The 23,366-nt window shown below is 29.1% G+C and overlaps 1 protein-coding gene across 7 annotated transcripts in view; it reads left to right on the top strand.

Moving 5' to 3' along the window:
* Positions 1 to 23,366, top strand: part of LOC100578314 (monocarboxylate transporter 10) — a 122,696-nt gene that overhangs the window by 16,363 nt on the left and 82,967 nt on the right. The window contains exon 1 of one of the 7 annotated variants that reach the window (XM_026439817.1): positions 22,320 to 22,538. The exons of the other annotated variants lie outside the window; for them this stretch is intronic. The gene's annotated coding sequence lies outside the window, so the exon portion shown is untranslated. Of the gene's footprint in view, positions 1 to 22,319; positions 22,539 to 23,366 lie in introns of those variants that run through there. 7 annotated transcript variants of the gene reach the window in all.

Raw genomic sequence — 23,366 nt, 5'->3', positions numbered from 1 at the left:
AAATCACGGGAACATTTGCATATACATTTACCTTTCTACCTCGAGATATATAGAAACGAACGGAAAGCTTACCGGTGGAATATTTCATTCGAGGCAGAGACTCGATCGCGAGGAAAAATCTTCTCCAACGTGAGCTCAGTTGACGAAACAAAAGAAACCGTTGTGTCGAATCGTTGGACGAAACGGAGCATAAAGCTGCACCAGGTCGGTCGGCAAAATAAAAGTTAAGATCGTTCCTCCCCGTTGAATTTTATGAATCTCTCCCCTACCTCTGCCCACCGTTTATCTCCACCTATTATGCGTAATATGCACAGCCAAGATATTCTATATCTTGTATAGAATCGTTCGAATATTTTCCGCAACAATTTCTCCTACAGCAATATACACCAAATATATATATATATATATATATATATATTTTACATTATTATTAATATCGAATCGGAAGAATTTTCAAATTTGATACGAGAAAGGAAAATATTAAAATTCTGATTGAAAATTTTTATCCAAACTCGAGAAAAATATTAATTATTATTCTCTATAATCGAATATCTAATCGAACTGATCTTATTCGATAATATGGCTAGCACAATCTGTCGAATTGAAAAATCACGATCAATCAGAGGAAGTCGAAACGCACTTAAGGCCTAATTCGCGCTTCCTTATCCCACGCGGGATGAAAGGAAAGAAAAGAGAGAGAAATGGAAGAGATGTCCAACGGATGCAACGCGGTCATATTTCATCATCGATACGCAAACGACAAAAGCACGGCTTCGTGATCTGACACGGGGAAGAAGACTATTCAGAATCGAAGCGAACGGCATTTCCATGCGAGCTGCTCTCTTTTGTATCGTCATCCTTCAATATGCATACTCTATAATAGGATTTTCCCCTCCTTTTCTTTTTCTTCTTCCTTTTTCCCTTCTATTCGAAAGCAGCATCGTGATTCAACAGGGTATATCGTTGGTTGGTGTAAGAAGCGGTTAGCGAAATGCAAGGATTGAATGAAAATTTTAACGTCCCTTCGTTTTTTTCTACTACGAAAAGCACACGATGATTCGATACTCGGTTGGTGTAAGATAAAATGGTTGGAATATGTTCGAGTTTAGAATCAAGTTTATTTTTTTATTAAGAGAGATAATATATGATCACTATATTGTTGAATGAGGATTTTTCTAACAAAAATTAATTTAAAATTATATCGTGAATAATAACAAATACCATGAAATAGCTAGAATAGTGATCTACTATGATTTTTAATAGGGATGTATAAATTGTTAAAATATGAAAATTGATTTATACAATTGTTGGATTCGTATTTGGATTAAAAATTGGATCACGCGCGTGTTATTTTCCCCATTCGACAAGGAAGACGTAAAATGCAAGGTAGGAAAAAAAAAAAAATCTTTTTTTATCGAAAAAAATCGATGTCACTGGCGCTTATTCATTAAAATACAAATAAATCCTGTTGACGCCACGCACAGGTGCGAGAACGTAATAATCCTTTTACACGTAACGGTACACGCTCCGAATTGAAAAGTATTTTTGGAATTTTTTTTGATAACGCGGATAAAACCACTTTTTTTTCCCCCGCGTTAACTCTTTGATATCCAATTTCGACAGAGATACGATTACTTACGAGAACCTGAATCGAACTGATGATGAATTTTCGCTTTATAAATTTTCATTGAAATTTAAAAAAAATCGTATTACGATATATGAAAATAAAAACATCGTCAGAAAAACGATGCCTTCTAGAAAATGAGCGTTCGATAATATCTAAAAAAATTTACGATTCGATATTCAATATCGGAGTGATAGATGCAATGCTATCGGCAATTCGATGCACAATGTGAAATCAATAAGAGCTTCGATGTATACACGTATACCCTATATTAAAGAGCAGAGTGCCAGTAAATAGACCCTGTTTCACATTAAGTATCACTTATTGAAGGAAAGAACGGTCTCTCGTCCTTTACACATGTTTATTCGAATTTATTCTTACGTCCTCAATTTTTACTAAATATCCAGAAGTTTCTAATCGACTTCTCTCGAATATTCGACGTATCCATCTCGTCGTCGAGTATTTCTGAAATCAGTAGCTTTTTTTTCTAAAATTAATCTTGACAAGACGTCTGTGGACGTCTGCACGCCATTAGACGTCTCTAGGGTTTCCAGCTCCACTTTGGCGTTGGATAGTTATCCGCTATATCGGTAATCAATCAGTAGTCTCTTGGGATAAGCTTCTCTTCGGGGATCAACTTCATTGATGATGAATTTGGGTATCGAATATTTGTGAAAATATCATCGATGAATTTTTTTTTTACTTTTTCGTTACGAGAAAGAAAATTTAACGAGGAGAGTAGGAGAGATACTCGAATTCGTAACGAAGGAAAGCGAAAAATTCGAAAAAAAAAAAAAGAAACTGGAGAATAGAACAAAGGGTTAGAAAAACTGAAATTCAAGGGATGAAATGAAAGAGGGCGGTGGAGAAGGAAATTTGAAAGGAAAAAAAGAAACTGTGTTCGGACATCGGAAAAGAAATTCGAATGATAAAAAGAGAGTAACGCAAGAATAGAGGATAAAGAATTTCAGCAGTGAAAGAAGAATGGCACAATGGTGTTAAAAAGAAAGGAATTCTTGCAAAAAAAAAGAACGTATCACGAACGTGCCTTTCAATGAAGTTTCAAATTCGTATCTCGAATGTGAATTTCTACCGATTTGTGACATTTTGATCAAACGCAAATTTTGTTCACGATTTTAGATCTTTACGATCTCGTTGTATCGTAAAAAGCTGCCATAAAGATAGGCCTTCGAAATAGGAACGGAGGAAGATTGCGCGCACGACGGGCTGATTTTATCGTGCATCGATCTTAATATTTGATGCCGGCTTATTATCGGGCAAGCCACTTTTTTCCCCGAGGACGATGAAAATAACGAGAATTTGTGGAGATGATAATGGGCGGATTCGCGATACCGTGGCACTGAAACGCTTTTTACGATGATTCCTTTGTTTCGATATCATTCGCGAAGAAAATGGAAAATCGACATTTTGATTACTTCCCGATCCCATACACCGTCCCAAATCCACCAAGCTTTATCTAAAATTTATCCTCGGAATATTCTTCCAATTTATTCTTACAATTAAATATAATTCACCTCAATATAATAGAAATACAAGATCGAAAAATTTTGTACAAACTTGCTCTCGAAATCCCCTCGAAGATTATTTTCAACACCATCGGTCATCGACAAATCTTATTCACACTCATCTTTCAAAAATTCTCCAAAAAAAAAAAACATTCTCAAATATTTTTTCTAAAAACTTCTTCTCCGCTAAAATTCGAGAAAATGAAACGACCTTCCGCTTAAAATTAACCACTTCCTACCAAGAAAACTCGTTATCCCGGGGGGAGGGGGCCATCGACATCCTCTAATTGCCTCCGCCCCCATCCCCGGGCGGAACGTGCATCCGCATCCACTATGCACGAGCATCGATGCCGATATATAGCGGGCACGATGAAGGGGTGGCTCGTGCGCCATAATTGGCCAGCTAACTCGCCACGGTGTTTGCTCATAAAGGAGTTGTGGTGACGAGAGTTCGGGATTAATTATGGGGCGTTTCGATCGATTTCGAGGAAATGTCCCCATGTATGCATCATCCAGCCCCGTGGATTCTGGATTCGACGGATTGACGATCCTCGCTCTCCCGTTCAAATCGATTTATTAAGGCGGTCTTGGGGGAAGGGAAAGGGGAGGAGGAGAGGAGGAGATCGAGAAGAGGAGAGGCGTGTTCCGACTACGGTTAAATCGACTGTGATTAAACAATGCAGCACGCGCCACCACGTGTTCCCTGACCCCGATAAACGAGGAATGGATCGAGGATTCTTTGAGCCCTTAACGCGACAAAACGCGACCTATGTTTTACGTTTGAGAGTAAAGTTTTGGTAAAGGAGAACAACGCTCGATCGGGTGTGTATGGCTTCAGCGTGATAGAAGGGAGAGCTTTTTAGCTCATGGAGAGGATAAGAATAAGATTGGAACTCGAAAATATGTAAATATATAGAAATGTAATATTTTTTGGAAAGTGTATTTTTTCTTTTTCCTTTTTGTTTGAAATTAAATCGAGGAATGGTGATAATTTTTTAAAATTTATGAACCTACGTTTTATGCATATCTATAATATTCACAGAAAGTTTTGGAAGGAGTTAACTGTAAAAGCAAATTTACTTGCTATAAACTTTGGCTGGATAGTAATGGGTAGTTAGTTAAACAATTTGATTTATCAGTTAGATTTTATGTAAGTTAGGATTGACACAGTAATAGCAAACTGTATTATATCTATGAGCCGAGCATGACAAGTTTGGAAGTCTTTAGTTCAAGTCTTCTATGAATTTTCATTAATGAAATGCTAGAAATATAGCGAAGAGCTCTTGAATTATTCATACAAAAATTTCTTAATTTTAACCAAAAAACCAAAACTGAAAAGAATTATTTGAAGTATACTCTCAATCAACCAACAAAATCCATCTCTTAATTCTCTTTTTCAAAGAAAAAAAATTTTTCGTCGCTTCCAATCAAACTGTATTACAAATCGAATCTCGTAACAAATGTCGTTAACCAAAAAAAAAAAAAAGCAAAAATAAAAAAGAAAGAAAGAATCTGGCTTTTCATCTCCCTTTTAATCTTTTTTAAAAAAAGAAGAGAGGAGGAAAAAAAAGAATAAAAAGGGATAGGAAGAAAAAGAAAACCTTCAACGAGACCGGTAGAGCCGGGCGAAAGTGGTTCTTCCCCGAAAAGAAAACACTCGACTCGCGAGTATTTTGTTAATTAACGGCGAAGCGACGACAGTAACGTTGAAAAGTAACGTCGAACGAGGGTTTAGATCCAGAGAGAGAGAGAGAAAGAGAGAGAGAGAGAAAGAGAGAGGGAGTCGGATCCAACGGACTAATCCACTTGGCCGATGGAAAAGCGAGGAAGGGAAAAGCCGGACCAGCAATTTACCGTATTCACCGTATATAACGTAATAGCTTGGCCTGGCTCCAATAAATGAATACTAGGGATAGGTGAAGGTACGGGCGCAAAACACGGGTGATAGAATAAAAAGCTGAAGCGTTATTTCTACGCGGCAGTCGATGAAACTCTCGTTCTCCTCCATCCTATTTCTCTTTTCTTTCTTTCTTTCTTTTTTTTTTTTTTTATTATTATCACGATACTTTCACAGTACACACATACACAGAGAACAGAACTGCTGCAAGCTTCTTCTTTCATCGCGATTCTAAAATGCGTTACGCGAATGTGTGTATTTATATACGTATGTATGCGCGTGTGTGTGTGTAACACGCGTTTCTCAGTATCCTCGAGGTAGGAGGAGAAGCTTTTTCGTGGAAGGAATTTTCCAGCTGGAAGCTTCGATGCGATTTATCGCCTCGAGAAAGACACGATGTAAAAAGGGGGGATCATTGATGAAAAGGTCTTTTATTTGAAAGTTTAAAGAGAAGGCTGGATATATGGATGTCGATCTTGGATTTTTTTAAATTGGTGGATACGATTGCATATTTATTTATCTTTGAAACGTGTTACGTGGAATGGAGTTTCTGTTTCGCGGGTTTTGAATTTCTAAAAGGGTCGCGAGGAATATTCGGGTTGCATTTTTTTTTTTTCGTTGTTTGCAATATTACGCTAATCTCGCGTTTTTAGCGCAACTCGGGAAAAATTTATCGCGCGCTAATCGAGATATTTTGTTATGCAAAAATCGTTTGCGTTTTTTAATGAGTTTCCTTAACATATAACTGCGCAACTCGAGTTCATAAAGATTGGATAAATGATGATTTGAAATATTAATATTTGTTCCATTCGAATCCATGGGATTACGTAGGTGCATTTGATAATTTGATAATGTTCGAATTCTGTATTCCAATTCTTTATTTGCTTTGGATGATAAGAAATATTAAAGATATGTAGATGAGATTGTAAGGTTATGCAAGTATAATGTATATGGTATTTGGAAATTCAAATTTTTCTCACAGATGTTTTCTCTCAGTGGAATCTTTTCTTTTGGAAAATTGAAGATAAATATTTACAATTTTTATTTAATAAAAATTTCGTTTTGTTAGTAACGGACAATTCAACGAGATAATAATACTATTCTAGCGGAGATGTTCGAAAGATGTTTGATTTAAATGCCAAGAGGATGAGATAAAATTTTCATTGGAATTGGATAGAATCGATAATTCGATCGAAATGGAAATATAGCGAAGAATCAAAGCGCAGAATATTTATAAGTAATTTTTGTAACATATAACATATTCTTCATCAATCTTGATCAATTCAATGATAATAATTCGAATAAAAAAGATAACTTTTATTACAACTACAATTTTAAAAGATAAATAAAATTCGATGTCTATGAAAACAAATTCATATCCGATTTTTACAATTCCGCAATCGAACATTCGATTTCTGGAAACGATAATTGGAAGGGTTCGTACAGTGATAGACTACCTTCTAATCGTTGACCCGCGCCAAATGGAATCTGACTGACCTCCATATAGATCTCATCATCTCTAACAGACCGAGGAAAGATGAATTTCTCTGTGCGAATCGTTTGAAATTCCTGGCGCGCGTTTCCTCATCTACTTCATAAATGAAACGCGTGCAACGAAAATGTCGCGTCGATTCTTTTATCGATAAAATTCCTTCCTAGTTTCTTCCGTAATTTAATTTTTTCCCCTACAACCTCCGCCCCTCCCTCCTTTCATTTCACTCCTTTCAATATTATTTACATCTTTTCAACGCATATTCATAGATATATTCTTCAGCCAACTCTTGTTCCATTATTTAAATATTGTGCGATGTGAATTTTAAAATATTTTCCGTGAAGATGGTTTAAAGAATTTATCGAACCGATCTCGTGGAAAATTATTTCGAGAAAACGCTGTTCGTTCTTTACTTCGAATAATTCAAAATATATCAAATAATGTTTTTATTAGATTTTTGAGAAGTCTAAAATTTGTTTGAAAATTAAAAAAAATTCTTGATTCGAATTACAATAGATTTATTCTAAAATTTATTTAACATCAATCTTCACAAAGAAAATTTTTATTTCTTCTATTCTTTATTAATTTCGAAATTAAAAAGTTTAATCAGTAAAGTTTTCATAATTTTTCGATTATCCTTTTAAAATTAATTCAATTACAATTTTCTTCAGATATCAAAAATTATTCAAACAATCTTCAAATTTTCTATAAAAATAATTTCGATCAACAAAAAAAAAGGAAATTTTCACGATCTTCGTTTTATGATTAATTCAATACGATTTTCATTATCCACTGTTCTAAACATTCCACGATTACTTTTTATCTTTCTTTTGGAATACCAAACACGGGAACTCTCTGTACAACTCTTGAACTCACGATCGCGGCAAACGTTAAATTAGATTCGCCTCGATAACGAAAACTCTTCCCATTCACGAAATCAGATCCGACCAAGTTTCGAGGCACGAAGTTCCTTTCGCACTTTCAAACTGTACAGTCCCGCACGTGATCGTTGGTAATCGTTTCCCGATCTAAACTCGAAGGGACGTGTTGACCGATGTCTTAAATTTCGTCATCGATTTCCGCTCAAACTCTACTCATGCTATTAACTGCATTGGTGCTGTAATTATTCGTCCACCCGATTTTTTGTTGGTAAGATACCAATTAATTTTTTCTCTTCCTTATATCGCTTAGAGAAAGAAAAAATTTGCGTGGAGAATTTGACGAATCTATTTCGATTTGATCGTAAGATTTAATTTGGAAAATTTGAATTCAAAGAGGAAAATTTCTTTGACAAAACATATCAATGTTGTGTACTTTTAAAGCGAAAAATTTGAAAGCGATTTATCAAAAAAAAAAAAATTAATCGAGGAAAAAATTTTATATAGAGTTTCTTTGATAAGATTTAATTATATATAGTAATTTATATCGAGGAAATAAATTAAAAAATCCGATAACCAGGAAATGAGTGCGTGAAGAATTTCTTTTTTTTGTTCGTATAAAAAATTTATAACGTTAATTTTAATAGAAATTTAAAAATAGTTTCGATAATATATAATTTTACCGAGTTATTTGATTTTGTTGTTGCTGCAAGCGTTGTTAGAATATCAGGGAAAAAAGGAGTTTTTGAAATTCGTGGAAACGTGTATATTGAATGAAAAATGAACAGACCGCGAAACATTTCCCTTAAATGAAATTTATTCAGATGAAAATTACGATTGTAATAATTCCATTTCATCTCGTCCCTTTACACTTTATCGAGTGTAATTACACCGTGAAATACATCTCGTGGATTTAAATGTCTAAGATTTAAATTCCATCGAGAAATTGTAATTAATTTAAATTCCTCCCCTCGCGCGGGATAAAATCCTGTCTTACGGATTAATTATTATTTATTACGTTAATTTATTTATTTCTGACAACTCTCGATGGATACGAAGGATCCATGAACAAAGGAGGGATCGTTAATCATTCCGTTTGCACGTTGGTCCGTTGACGGTGGTGGAACATCGTCAAACAAAACATGATTTAAACACGTCTGGACAACACGTCCCACTTAATGGTCAGGAAGATCGAGTTCTTACGAGATCAAAAACGTAGCCGTGGATAGAGTTTTGGGCGACGCGCCAAAACGATTCTAAAAGCTGTAAATTCCTTTGCGTCCAATGTATCTTTGTCGTACGATTCTAAAAACAATCGTCGGCACTTCCGACTAATATATTCTGCCTCTCCGGCATAAATTCCGTGTAATGATAACGATGTTTTTTTCGAATCGTCGATAAATGTTTCTTAATTATTAAACAGAAGACTACTCTTTATTTTTTTATAAAAAAAATTTAACGATAATCGTTCGATTATATGTATAAAAGGAAAAGTTGGATTCTTTGTTTGACTGGAAATATATACATTTTTTCTTTTTCAATCTTTCAATTCAATTTTTTAACACCTTTTTTAAATACAAACTTTAAAAATTGATTTTTTAATATAAATTTACTCAAACCTGACAAATAAGAAAAATAAAGTAACAAGTTTATAGGTGTCATAAAATACGTTTAAAAGTATCCACGCTTCAAAAAATTACCATTATGAAACAAGTTTATAAAAACTCCTATTAAAAAAAAGAAAAAAGAAAAGAGAGAAATTTATCTGCGACAAAATCTAGCAGCAAAATTTCAATTTCATCCAACTAAGCGAATCACCATTTTAAAAACTTGCCCGTAGTGCTTTCAAGCGCATTTTAGGAATCAATTAGAATCAAGATACGAAAAAACACTCCTATCCCCACCTATCCCATCCATCGTTCCCACCCTTGGGAAAGAAATCCGCTAAAAGCCAAGTCTGACAAAAAAAAAAAAAAAGAAAAAAGAAAAAAGAAAAGAGAGGAAAAAAAAGAATCACGTACAAAGTATGCAGACGAAAAAAAAAGAAAGAAAGAAAAAGAGGGTGCGTATTTACGCGAGGAAGCAGGGAGCGGGGCATGAATATGTAACGCCTTTAATTTCCATTCGATGAAAACGACGCGGTTTTAACCACCGATTCTGGAAAAGAACGGGACCCACCACGACATTGGGCCAACATGGGGGAATAAATTCACGTCAACGACAGCGATTCGCCAAGTCGACGTGTATTTCTTGCCGGTATGAAAAATCGGATGATTTCTCGCGGTTGAAATATCGTAGATTTTGGAAAATCGTAGGTAATTAGCCGAAGTAAATTAAATCTATTACATGGATACGATTATATTCTTTAGATATTGATGGAATCGTTGATTAATATCGATCGGGAATATCTGGTTGATGCTAATCGAGTTTGAAGATTAGCTTGTGGATTATAATTCTCGTTTTAGATTTATAATTATTTGAATGAATAAATACTTAACTATCGTTATTTTAATTTTTACCTATTTCGAAATTTGATTCATCTCTGAGATGTTTTGATTAACAATTAGAATAATTATTGATATTGGTAAAAAATAGTATCTCGATGAGATTGTTCATTTCGAATATTTTATATAGAGAGTGTAAAAAGAAGTTGAAAGTAAAGTTTGTAAGTTAAATTTTTGACAAACTCGTTAAATTAGATATCTATCGATTGAAACATTATGATTGAAGCAAGATTATTATTTATCTGAATCTTATTGAAAAATATCGATGTAAAAAGATGCATGTTCAATTTTCATCTTTCTCAATCCAAGAAAAAGAAAAAAAGAAAAAAGGCGAAAAACGAGAAACGAATCCATTGAATTGGACAATTAGCCACGGGTCTCTAATATTCTATGAACACGTTAACGAAGTGCGGCGAACAATATTCAATTACACCGATTAATTAACGCGACTTCCGTCGGGGGGGAATAGTCATGTCATCGGGTTCCGGGCTCGTTAACCACAGAAATTCCACGGAGGTTACTGGAACGAAATCGTTCCTTTGAACGGCCACCTTTGCTCGGGGATGTATTTGATCACGATTCGGCTCGAATCGAGGGTAGTAACCCATCCTTAACGTTTAACGTTTGCCATTGGTTCCGAGGGAGTCGTGGCACGACCCTTGTAGCCGAGGTACACCGCGTTGGGCCTCGCTCGTACTGGGAAAGCAATATGAAGTTTTTGGCCGGGAAAAAAGTTTCGAAAAAGAAGAAGAAAAAAAAAAATTCTTCTTTTCGTGTAAAGGATGGTGGTATATTGGACTTTGGATTCGTTACTGAAAACGAATATTGGTTTTACATGTTATGATTCTGAAAGCTTGGATTAAAAGATGAATGATGGACACTGAAAGATTGAAGGAAACTAAGGAAATGGAATAGTTGGAAATATTGTTGTCGAATGGATATGGAATGGAAACTGATAAAAGAAATCTTTGGAATGAAAGAAGAAAATCAATTCTACGTTTCATTCTCGTAATATGAATGTTTTGTATGAAAGTAATATTATTAAATTATTAAATGATTCAAAATATATCATATATTTGTATCTAAATATTTAATTAAACGAAAAATGGATAGTAGATTTAATCGTTTGATTCGTTAATTACAAAAAGAGTTTTATTCTCTAAATATATTTACAATGAAAATGTTATTCTAGTCATTATTCTGAAATGTTTATATAAAACAAAACATGTAAATATAAATACAATAACAAATATTTTTCTCTCGACTGTAATAAAACCAACCAATTTACTATTCAAATAATAGATTTTTGGACAACTTGAAGGCTCAACGATTGGATCTTTAATCTTGTTTCGTGGTTACGAAAATAAAATAGCAGAATATTTCATTTCCATCATTTAGATATAAATTTCAAGCAAGTGAGATGCACGTCCTCGTTCGAAAAGGCAATATTATTCCGTGAGAAACGTTGTGGTAACAAAATACCGACTCGTCAGACTGAAAAACTAACTCGTACCCCTGTTCTCTGCACAGTATGGAGCAGTTATGTTTTATCTTTGCCGTTGGAAAATGCTTCATTCCAAGATAGCCACGTACACGTTGGAAGAAAGAAAAACAGGGATTGTCCACCTTTTATATCCGCCCACTTTAGAATCTGATCGTTAGAACGTATTTTATAGCTCGTTTCAAAAGCTTAACAGTTAACTTTACAATTCATCCCCTTCTCTTTTTCTTTTTTAATTTGATAACTATTTATCACATCGTCTGAAGGGAAAGAAAAATGGATGTATAGAAGAATTTTATCAGGAACAATTGAAACCTCAAAATAATGAAATTTATACACGAGTATATAATTCTTAGAAATATAAACAATATTTCGATGTATCTTTTTCTTTTTCCAATAAAAAGTTATATATATTTAGAGGAAGACAATAATTATCTAACGTTAAATTATAATTTTTGTAATATTTTAGTAGGTAGAAGAATAATTTTATTTTTTAACGAATATATCACGACGTAATATTTTATTTTATTTTCGAATCATCATTCACGCGATAAAGATTCGATATCGTAATACGAGAAGGTAAAATCAGTTTTTTTTTTCCTCCCCAATAAAAATAATCTCTCTTCGATATGATTCTTTTGTCACGTATAAAGACAAAGTGTCAAATTTAACGCGATCTTTCAAATACAAGACAAAGGATCATTTTCATGGTAACTATTCTACGTGGAAAATGTGACCTCGTAAAAAAGAGACGTTATATACTGCCTTCTGTTCCGGATGTCGTTTTCCGAGTTAAGCAAAAAAAAGGAAATAAATCTTTCGCCTTGATTTCCATCGAATGCAGATCCCTTGGAAAATTTCTCGATTATATATACAGATCTTTTGGAAAATTGCATGATTATACATTTAAATTTCAACAGCACTACATGTCAACCGTCTTATAATGTAAGGTGTTAAATCGATAATATTATTTTTGTCATGTTATATAATAACGTTTTTTAATAATAAAATTGTACTTGTACAACGAACAATAATTATCCAAAGATTTTAAACCTAATTTATATCTTTATAAAGATAATTTAAAAAATTAAGATAAGTAAAGATTAGTGATATGATTAAAATTATTAAAAGCGTAAAGAAAGAAAGTAAATATTTGCATATTTATCTCTTTATGTTTCAAAATAAATTCTAAAATTCAGGATCAAATATTTCTTCGTAATTTCAAATTTCAATAATTGTTAATGATACGAGATGTTGATCAGGTTCTCTGAACAAATATAGAAACGATCGATCATAAAATCGATAAATAATCCGGTATTATATCGATCGATACACGCATCTGCTCTTCGATAGGATTGTGAGAATTTTAAGCGAAGATATAGCGATTTGAGTTAATGAATAGCTATCTCTATAGAGAGTGACAAAGTAGGATAAACCACGTGGTATCAAAGTGGTTAATTAACAATTCGATAATTCAGCACATATCAAAGATAATTTTCGAGAGAATACATTGAACTATGGAAAATAAATGAAATTTTTCGAAGAATCGTTAATTCTTTAAAAATCTTTTAACTTTTTTTTTTTTTTTTTTTTCATGAAGAAAATTATATTAATAGATTTCAATGAAATGTATTTCTCTATAAATATCAAATGATTTTTATAAAATTCAATAATACACGATTTAATAATTAATAATAATAATTAATAAATGATATTCTATTATAGAAAATAAACGATTGGAGAGAGATTAATTTGAAATATTATCTCATATTGTGTATAAATATCGTATTTATATACCAATGATCTCTAAAATAATGTCATATAATAGATATCCTACGTAAACTACTGTTTTATATATATAGTTAATTATTCATTCTCATAAATTAATTAATTCGCTAAAGTAAAATTTTATTTCTACATTATATTTGCGTGGAAATGGAAATATTGTTATTTCAATTAAAAATACATCGAAGATATCAATGTTTTCTGCACCAATGATTTAAACATTTTATAAATATTATGATTTTCAAAATTAAACAAAATTTTCGTTAAAATGATAACTTATCTAGCTCAATAAATGGTGCACTGCAAAAATTTGTCCCCGTTTTAATCCTATAAATGAAACACTAATTAAATCGCTAAATACTAGCATTTTTCGAAATGCGCGAGAACGGAAACGTGCGAGTTTTAAATCCGATTATGTCACTTAATTGCACCCGACTAATTATCGCGGTCTTAACAATGTTGCTTTTGTAATTCATGTGCAACACGCGTGCGAATTAATCGTATAAGTATATCAACCACGTTTTGCAATAACTCTCTAGCAAAATGTTCCACAGTTGGCATTCCGTTGAGTAATTACACGCGGTTAAATTCTATTGTTCTCCTTCGTATGCTTACTTCTCTTTCTATCGGTGGATACATTTTATTTACAGATACTGAACGCTTAAATATTTAATAACATTATATGGAAATTTGAATTTTTGAAAACATGGATTGTTCTGGAAGGAACAAACGTTTACACGATTTAATTTAAAAGGAAGAAAATCTCTTGACCAAATTAACTAAAAAGGAAATCAATAAAATTTATATACTACTCCTCGAGTTAATTATACACGTGCTGGCTAATTAGTAGAAGCGATGTATATTTAATTGAATTAGGACGCTGATAATGTTAACATGATGCCGCTTAATTAACTGAAACAAAGTAACTTTAATTGTTCAAAGAGCAATTAAATACGCTAATGAATCACGCTATTCTGTTACTACAATACTATCCTTTCACTTATTACAAAAAATAAGAACAATTACTTTTTTTAATTACTTCTTTGATAAACATCGTTAATCTTTTTACTATAAGGAATCTATTATTCTTCTTCTATGATAATGATCTTTTATTGATAATTAACATTATTGTATTACTTTAGTTTATAAATGAAAAAGATTTGAGAAAAGAAATTATTTAAATTAATTTATTATTCTTGATATTCAATTATAAGATATTATAAAGAAAAAATATTAACTTTTTTAATTTTATAGATTTTTTTAAAAAAAGAACGCTAAATATAAAAAATTAATTTCTTCTTGCATCTATTATTAATTATATTATATATTTGTTTAAAATTTTTCAAACAAATAATCAAGTTATTTATAATATTCAATTTTTATTCGTTATACAGAGAAAATTAAATTTAATAGTTCATTCGTAATAATAATTCGTAATAATAATGATAATTTTATTTAAGTTAAGATTCGTTTTAATTTCCATGTAACGATATGAATTTTGTTATATCTGATAACAGAATGCGTTCCGATAAATCTATCAACAAGCTTTTATCTGTGGGATCTCTGGTTAGCAATCCCCATAAAGCACACTGAGAATTCAATGCAAAACGCTTTTGTCCAAATCAAATGAAACAAATTTTGAAAATCGTTTTAAATATGACATCGTCGAACAAACAAAAAATCGACAAGCAAAATCTTTTTTGTTAATAAAACAGAATCATATTATGATTCTGGACAATTATAAATTTTTAAACGTATAAAAAAAAAGACTTGTTTTTGAAATTCAAAAAAATACAAAATCTGAGAAAGGAAATTTTGTATGCAATTTTGTGAAAATAATCCAATGCAGGATTATCATATTTATTGACAATTGTTTTTCTTTTTGTTAACCATATATTTAAAAAAAAAAAATTTTAGATACATTTTATATCATTCTTTCAATAATGTTGGTTTGTCATATCCATATAGGATATAAAAAATAAATTTTTATAAAATTATTTTTGCGATATGATTGCCAATAATTTTAAATATTTAAATATTTTTATGTAGAATTATTTTCTATTTGAAATTAATATGGCTACATAGTATAGTTTCAACTATTAATAACACGAAATAATTAACAAGCTAATATCTTTGGGAATATTCACATATTAGGTTGTGGTTAAAACACAGATTATGATTGAATATGGATTTCTAAACTTAATTACTAATTTTTATTAATCTTTCATTTTTGATCATTAATATTTTTTAATATGTGATATTCACAAAAATGATATTCAATAAAATGATTCATTTTATAAAAGTACATAAATTTTAAAATTTAGAATGTCAACTAAATCAATTATAAAAGACAATGTAATTTTTTTAGACTTCTCTACAATCATAATTGGAAGATAAAGTTTTGTAACAAGTCTTTAATAAAAAAAAAAAAAAAAGAAAGAGTTACCGATTAAATTATTTTTCTTCAATTCTGGAAAATTCTGGAAAATTCTTGAAAAATGATCATGACTACGCTTCTTACACATATGTCAGTGGAACCAACTATCAATCAACATAACAACTAAATTCCCCAAACGTTGAAAAAGTGGCGTGTCGACATTACTAGAAAAGAGAAAGCGCCTCAAGTGTCAGTTGTAGGAACTAATTGCAAAAAAAATGTTAGAAAAACCTCTAGGTTTGTTTGACACATGGGTTCTTATAACTTTTCTCATAATATTTAACTAAAAGATAATCACTAATATAATATTAAATCACTTGTGTGGTTTAATATTTTATATATATATTGTGGAAAAATGACAATTGGAACAATGTGCAGATTGAATTATGTATCAAAAGAGCTCTTCTTACAGACAAATATTTGTTAATATATGAAATAATTATTTTCAATAGTAAAATAATTTCTTCGAACATTCCTTTCTTTAGTTCTCTTTATGGGCTATTTGAATGGATTTATTAAAATTATCTCTGGACATAGAGATTGAAATTTTTTCATGATGAAATCAAATGAATAACGAGTTTCAAAAAGTTTTAAAGAGAGCTCTTTTAAAAAAGAAATGTTACTGACAAGCAGGACACAGAGATATTGGATATTCGGAGGATTTTAGTTAAATGTAATCTAGTGACTCTTGAGAAATTTCTCGACTTAATTCGATGTGTCACGTGCAACTGACGACATGGTAATATTTTCTCTTGGAATTCAACATCATAAAGCATGATGAAATTAATAAAATTCAAGCATTTATAACGATCTAGCAAGTAGAAACATTATAAAAAGCAAATGAAAAAATTTCAACCGAGTCACATAACCTAAATTCAAGTATAAAAATATTTAATAAGAATTGCGAGAAAAGTAATGAGAATTCATGATGATAATAAGATATTAAAAAAAAAAAAAAAAAAAAAAAAAAAAGAAAAATGAAATTTATCAAAATGCATTAATATTTTTCTGTATCGAAATATATTCGGAAAAATCTGATACGATGTTCACTTCACTCTGGTTTGTTTATAATCGATTATATCAATCATGGCGTTTTAATGTGTCACAGTCGCAATGCAATCTCGTTGTCATGCCACCTTATTAATCACTGGTAGGAGTCGCGAAAGGTTAATATTCCATTGGGAATATTATCGCAGAAGTTTCAAGTTACAAATTGTAATAGAAATCTAGAGCGAATACTCGGAAACCTCGAACAGGCTGGTTGCGGTTGCCTCGTTCGAGAGATTCTCGAACAAACTTCGATAGTGGCGCCTATTAACGATATTGTTACCGATATTCCTACATATATCGATAATATAGATTATCGATAAATGTTACTTTCGTAATTGTATTAAAAAAAAATTAACAAAAAATCTTATCGAATTATGTAAATCGATTATATATATTGATCATTTTAAAATGAATAGCTTTCAATAGAAATATAATTACTAAAAAAAATTCACACTTTTACTTTATTTATATTGAGATTATTATTAATATAATTAATCAATAATCAGCATTATCACCATTAATAGCGTCAATATTATGTGTGTATTCGCATTGCACAATGCATCGATGTGAATTAGTCTATCGTAATCGTACGATCACGACTAGATACCAACCATTTTTGCCTCTATATATATATATAATGAAATTATATTAATATTATAGATGAAAAAATATTATATTTTTCTATATGAAATACGATTCTGCAAATCGCATGCGATTTATTTTGCATATTCGAACATATCTCAGAAGCTTAACTCTTAACGATAAAAAAAGAAAAAAAAATAGCTACCAAGTTTTATCGTAATTTATTTGCAATCACGTGAACGATATTCATATCGACATGTCCGATTCGTATTTCACAATAATTAATTACGACAAAAAGTGACTGATATTTCAGGAAGACTAAAATAAAAAAAAAAAAAAACGAAATTCGGCGACAGTTTAGAAGCAAAATCTGGCACAACGGGTAAATGGTAACAGATGCCATTTCTCTCGGTTGTGCCTTCGGAAATGCGAATGCTTGTGTACGCAGGTATAAATCACAGATGTAGCAGCGACATACACATTACTCGGCTGCTGCTTTATGCATCTTGCTTTATTCAACAGGCAACGTTGGGACAGGATAATATCGGGGTGTTACGCGATTCTGATTGAAGTCGATATTCTCTACAAATCATAGTCTTCAGTGGAATAATCTATGTGTAAATACCGAAACCGTTCGTTAAAAAGAGTGACAAGTTATGAGGTTAATAGTGATCTCAAATCTAAAATATCGAAATGAGAATGTTAAAATAAAATTATGAAAATATTGCAAAGTTAAGTTAAAGATAATCGAGAAAACGTTATCATTATACGTTAACGTTATCATCAACATTATAAATTACAATAGATGCGATACAATAAATACATAAAAAAGTATATCTATTGATTAACCTCACAAGAAAAAAATTAATCGTTTTACAAAGACTGAAACGATTTAAGATAAATGTAAGAAATGCTTGTCTTTCTTATTTTTGAACATTAAAAGTATGCGAAAAGTGAAATTGCAAAGAAAATAATTCAACTGTGATAGATATTGTTTCGATTAAGAGAATATTACGCAATAAGTGAGCTGAGAAAATTATATTTTTTTGATTCTTACCTTGATTGTCAAAATCTTACAGTTATCATTACAGCATTATTATTCTGAAGTATTAATTTCGAGCTCATGCTGTGATTCAATGATTCTTATCCAATTACCACGATTTCACTTGATTAAGTGTTGAAATCCGTAGAATGTAGATGAACGGGATAACTAGCACTTGCAAAAAAAATTTCATAAATTGAAATCACATTTTATACGTCAATTTTTTTTAATAATTAATATTTTTATCATGGCTAATTTAATTTTTTTTGAAAAAAGATTTTAAAAAAAAAAAATTAAATTTTAAATAAAGTATATTGAATTGTGAATTAATGCGAAAAAAATTTCGACTCGATGCAACAAATAGAATGTTCTAGAATTATTAATTATGACGTAATACGAAAAAACTAACCACAAAAAGAATTATTTTTATCTTGAAACTAATCCCTAATTTGCTTATTCTATTTGTTAATTATTTTTGCTATTCTATTTCACGAAACTATACTTTATTGTAAAATATATTAAAATATTTAACGATATTATAAAATCGAAGTTGCTACGTATAAAAATTCTGGTGACAGCTGGATGCCATGATAGGCGAATACTGATGAAATACTGCTCTATGCAATAAAGTAATTAATTATTTTCTTTAAGATTAAAATCATATATAAATAAATTTGAATCTATTGATTTAAAAACGGTATTAATATTTAATTTAATTTTATTTTATAAAAAATTTTATAAAAAATGTTAAATATAAAAGTTATTATAATTTAAATAGAAATATAAAACTGACTATTGACTAGATTAGTAACAAATTAATTTATACTACGCAGTTGTATCGTCTTCGATATTTGTATAAATTTTTAACTATTTTTCGTAATATAATAGATAATTTAATTTTTTTTTGAAAAAAGATTTTAAAAAAAAAAAAATTAAATTTTAAATAAAGTATATTGAATTGTGAATTAATGCGAAAAAAATTTCGACTCGATGCAACAAATAGAATGTTCTAGAATTATTAATTATGACGTAATACGAAAAAACTAACCACAAAAAGAATTATTTTTATCTTGAAACTAATCCCTAATTTGCTTATTCTATTTGTTAATTATTTTTGCTATTCTATTTCACGAAACTATACTTTATTGTAAAATATATTAAAATATTTAACGATATTATAAAATCGAAGTTGCTACGTATAAAATTCTGGTGACGGCTGGATGCCATGATAGGCGAATACTGATGAAATACTGCTCTATGCAATAAAGTAATTAATTATTTTCTTTAAGATTAAAATCATATATAAATAAATTTGAATCTATTGATTTAAAAACGGTATTAATATTTAATTTAATTTTATTTTATAAAAAATTTTATAAAAAATGTTAAATATAAAAGTTATTATAATTTAAATAGAAATATAAAACTGACTATTGACTAGATTAGTAACAAATTAATTTATACTACGCAGTTGTATCGTCTTCGATATTTGTATAAATTTTTAACTATTTTTCGTAATATAATAGATAATTTAATTTTTTTTGAAAAAAGATTTTAAAAAAAAAATAATTAAATTTTAAATAAAGTATATTGAATTGTGAATTAATGCGAAAAAAATTTCGACTCGATGCAACAAATAGAATGTTCTAGAATTATTAATTATGACGTAATACGAAAAAACTAACCACAAAAAGAATTATTTTTATCTTGAAACTAATCCCTAATTTGCTTATTCTATTTGTTAATTATTTTTGCTATTCTATTTCACGAAACTATACTTTATTGTAAAATATATTAAAATATTTAACGATATTATAAAATCGAAGTTGCTACGTATAAAAATTCTGGTGACGGCTGGATGCCATGATAGGCGAATACTGATGAAATACTGCTCTATGCAATAAAGTAATTAATTATTTTCTTTAAGATTAAAATCATATATAAATAAATTTGAATCTATTGATTTAAAAACGGTATTAATATTTAATTTAATTTTATTTTATAAAAAATTTTATAAAAAATGTTAAATATAAAAGTTATTATAATTTAAATAGAAATATAAAACTGACTATTGACTAGATTAGTAACAAATTAATTTATACTACGCAGTTGTATCGTCTTCGATATTTGTATAAATTTTTAACTATTTTTCGTAATATAATAGATAATTTAATTTTTTTTGAAAAAAGATTTTAAAAAAGAAATAATTAAATTTTAAATAAAGTATATTGAATTGTGAATTAATGCGAAAAAAATTTCGACTCGATGCAACAAATAGAATGTTCTAGAATTATTAATTATGACGTAATACGAAAAAACTAACCACAAAAAGAATTATTTTTATCTTGAAACTAATCCCTAATTTGCTTATTCTATTTGTTAATTATTTTTGCTATTCTATTTCACAAAACTATACTTTATTGTAAAATATATTAAAATATTTAACGATATTATAAAATCGAAGTTGCTACGTATAAAAATTCTGGTGACGGCTGGATGCCATGATAGGCGAATACTGATGAAATACTGCTCTATGCAATAAAGTAATTAATTATTTTCTTTAAGATTAAAATCATATATAAATAAATTTGAAACTATTGATTTAAAAACGGTATTAATATTTAATTTAATTTTATTTTATAAAAAATTTTATAAAAACTGTCAAATATAAAAGTTATTATAATTTAAATAGAAATATAAAACTGAACTGACTATTGACTAGATTAGTTACAAATTAATTTATACTACGCAGTTGTATCGTCTTCGATATTTCTATAAATTTTTAACTATTTTTCGTAATATAATAGATAATTTAATTTTTTTTGAAAAAAGATTTTTAAAAAAAAAATAATTAAATTTTAAATAAAGTATATTGAATTGTGAATTAATGCGAAAAAAATTTCGATTCGATGCAACAAATGGAATGTTCCAGAATTATTAATTATGACGTAATACGAAAAAACTAATCACAAAAAGAATTATTTTTATCTTGGAGCTAATCCCTAATTTGCTTATTCTATTTGTTAATTATTTTTGCTATTCTATTTCACGAAACTATACTTTAGTGTAAAATATATTAAAATATTTAACGATATTATAAAATCGAAGTTGCCACGTATAAAAATTCTGGTGACGGCTGGATGCCATGACAGGCGAATACTGATGAAATACTGCTCTATACAGTAAAGTAATTAATTATTTACTTTAAGATTAAAATCGTATATAAATAAATTTGAATCTATTGATTTAAAAACCGTATTAATATTTAATTTAATTTTATGTTATAAAAAATTTTATAAAAACTGTCAAATATAAAAGTTATTATAATTTAAATAAAAATATAAAACTGACTATTGACTAGATTAGTTACAAATTAATTTATACTACGCAGTTGTATCGTCTTCGATATTTGTATAAATTTTTAACTATTTTTCGTATAATAGATAATTTAATTTTTTTTGAAAAAAGATTTAAAAAAAAAAATAATTAAATTTTAAATAAAGTGTATTGAATTGTGAATTAATGAAAAAAATTTCGACTCGATGCAACAAATAGAATATTCCAGAATTATTAATTATGACGTAATACGAAAAAACTAACCACGAAAAGAATTATTTTTATCTTGAAACTAATCCCTAATTTGCTTATTCTATTTGTTAATTAATTTTACTATTCTATAAAAATTTATATATATTTTTGCTACATATAAAAATTCTGGTGACGGTTGGATGCCATGATAGGCGAATACTGATGAAATACTGCTCTATACAATAAAGTAATTAATTATTTTCTTTAAGATTAAAATCATATATAAGTAAATTTGAATCTATTGCTTTAAAAACGGTATTAATATTTAATTTAATTATTTTATAAAAAATTTTATAAAAAATGTCAAATGTAAAAATTATTATAATTTAAATATAAATATAAAACTGACTATTGACTAGATTAGTTAGGTTATAAATTAGTTTATACTACGCAGTTGTATCGTTCGTATCATCTTCGATATTTGTATAAATTTTTAACTATTTTTCGTGATATAATAGAGAAAATTGACAATTTGTGTGTAATTATTGATAGTGATACAAAAGTGTGATAGATTATGGTGATAGTTATGAAGTTTAATGAGTTAAATTAAATTATATCTTAAAAAAAAGTCATGAATTTCGTGACTTTCTGGATGGATATCATATATCGCCATGTTTGAAGTTGAATTTCAGGTAAATCTTAATTTAATTTTTTAACTTTTAATTTTTTAATTTTGCAAAACTCGAAAAAAAATATAATATTTGTTCACAATTATTGGTTGGCATACAAATTTTTATTTTATAATCTATTTTAATTTGATAGTTGAATTTCGTTGAAATTTATTTATCGCTTTTTAATTTTTCAAGAAATATTCTATAAATAATTTATAAATTCCTAAAAATATTTTCAATAAATTTTTTTAAGTAAATTTCTCAATAATAAATATTTGAATTATAAATAAATATTTGTTTTCAACGTAAAAATTTATTTAACACAAAATAACATTAAACCGAATAATTAAATTTATAATAAAAATTAATAAATAATAGAAGTTTAGAATCAAAATTTATTTTCATTTTTCAATTTTTGTTATTGCTTTAATATTATTGTTATTGCTAATTTTAACAGTAATGTTAAAATTTCGTTAATATACTATTTCTTGTTTCATTCCTTTTCCATATTGCACTTTTAAGCCAATTTATACAAGCCAATTTTTTTTTAATATTTCAATATTTTTTGATAAATATCCAGATATTCGTTATTATTAAAATCGATTTATCTAAAATGAATTTCAAAATTACTCGATTGCATCAATACATTCGAAATTCTTGCAAAGCTATAGCCATAAAGTAGAACACTCGAAAAACAAGTATATAGGTCTAGTATCCACTTTCCGTGTATTTCTCCAGGGTTTGCTAGGCGAAATTTTTTTTACTATTCCGATACGAATATTCTGTCCGTCTTTTTACGATGTAACACGGCGTACTGCCGTACATAACCTAGAAGATCCAACGAACCTC

The sequence above is a fragment of the Apis mellifera genome, linkage group LG3 (assembly GCF_003254395.2).
Source record: "Apis mellifera strain DH4 linkage group LG3, Amel_HAv3.1, whole genome shotgun sequence".
In the NCBI taxonomy this organism is placed as follows: Eukaryota; Metazoa; Arthropoda; class Insecta; order Hymenoptera; family Apidae; genus Apis; species Apis mellifera.
Note: the sequence above shows the minus strand (reverse complement) of the source record. Positions and strands in the feature narration are given on the sequence as shown.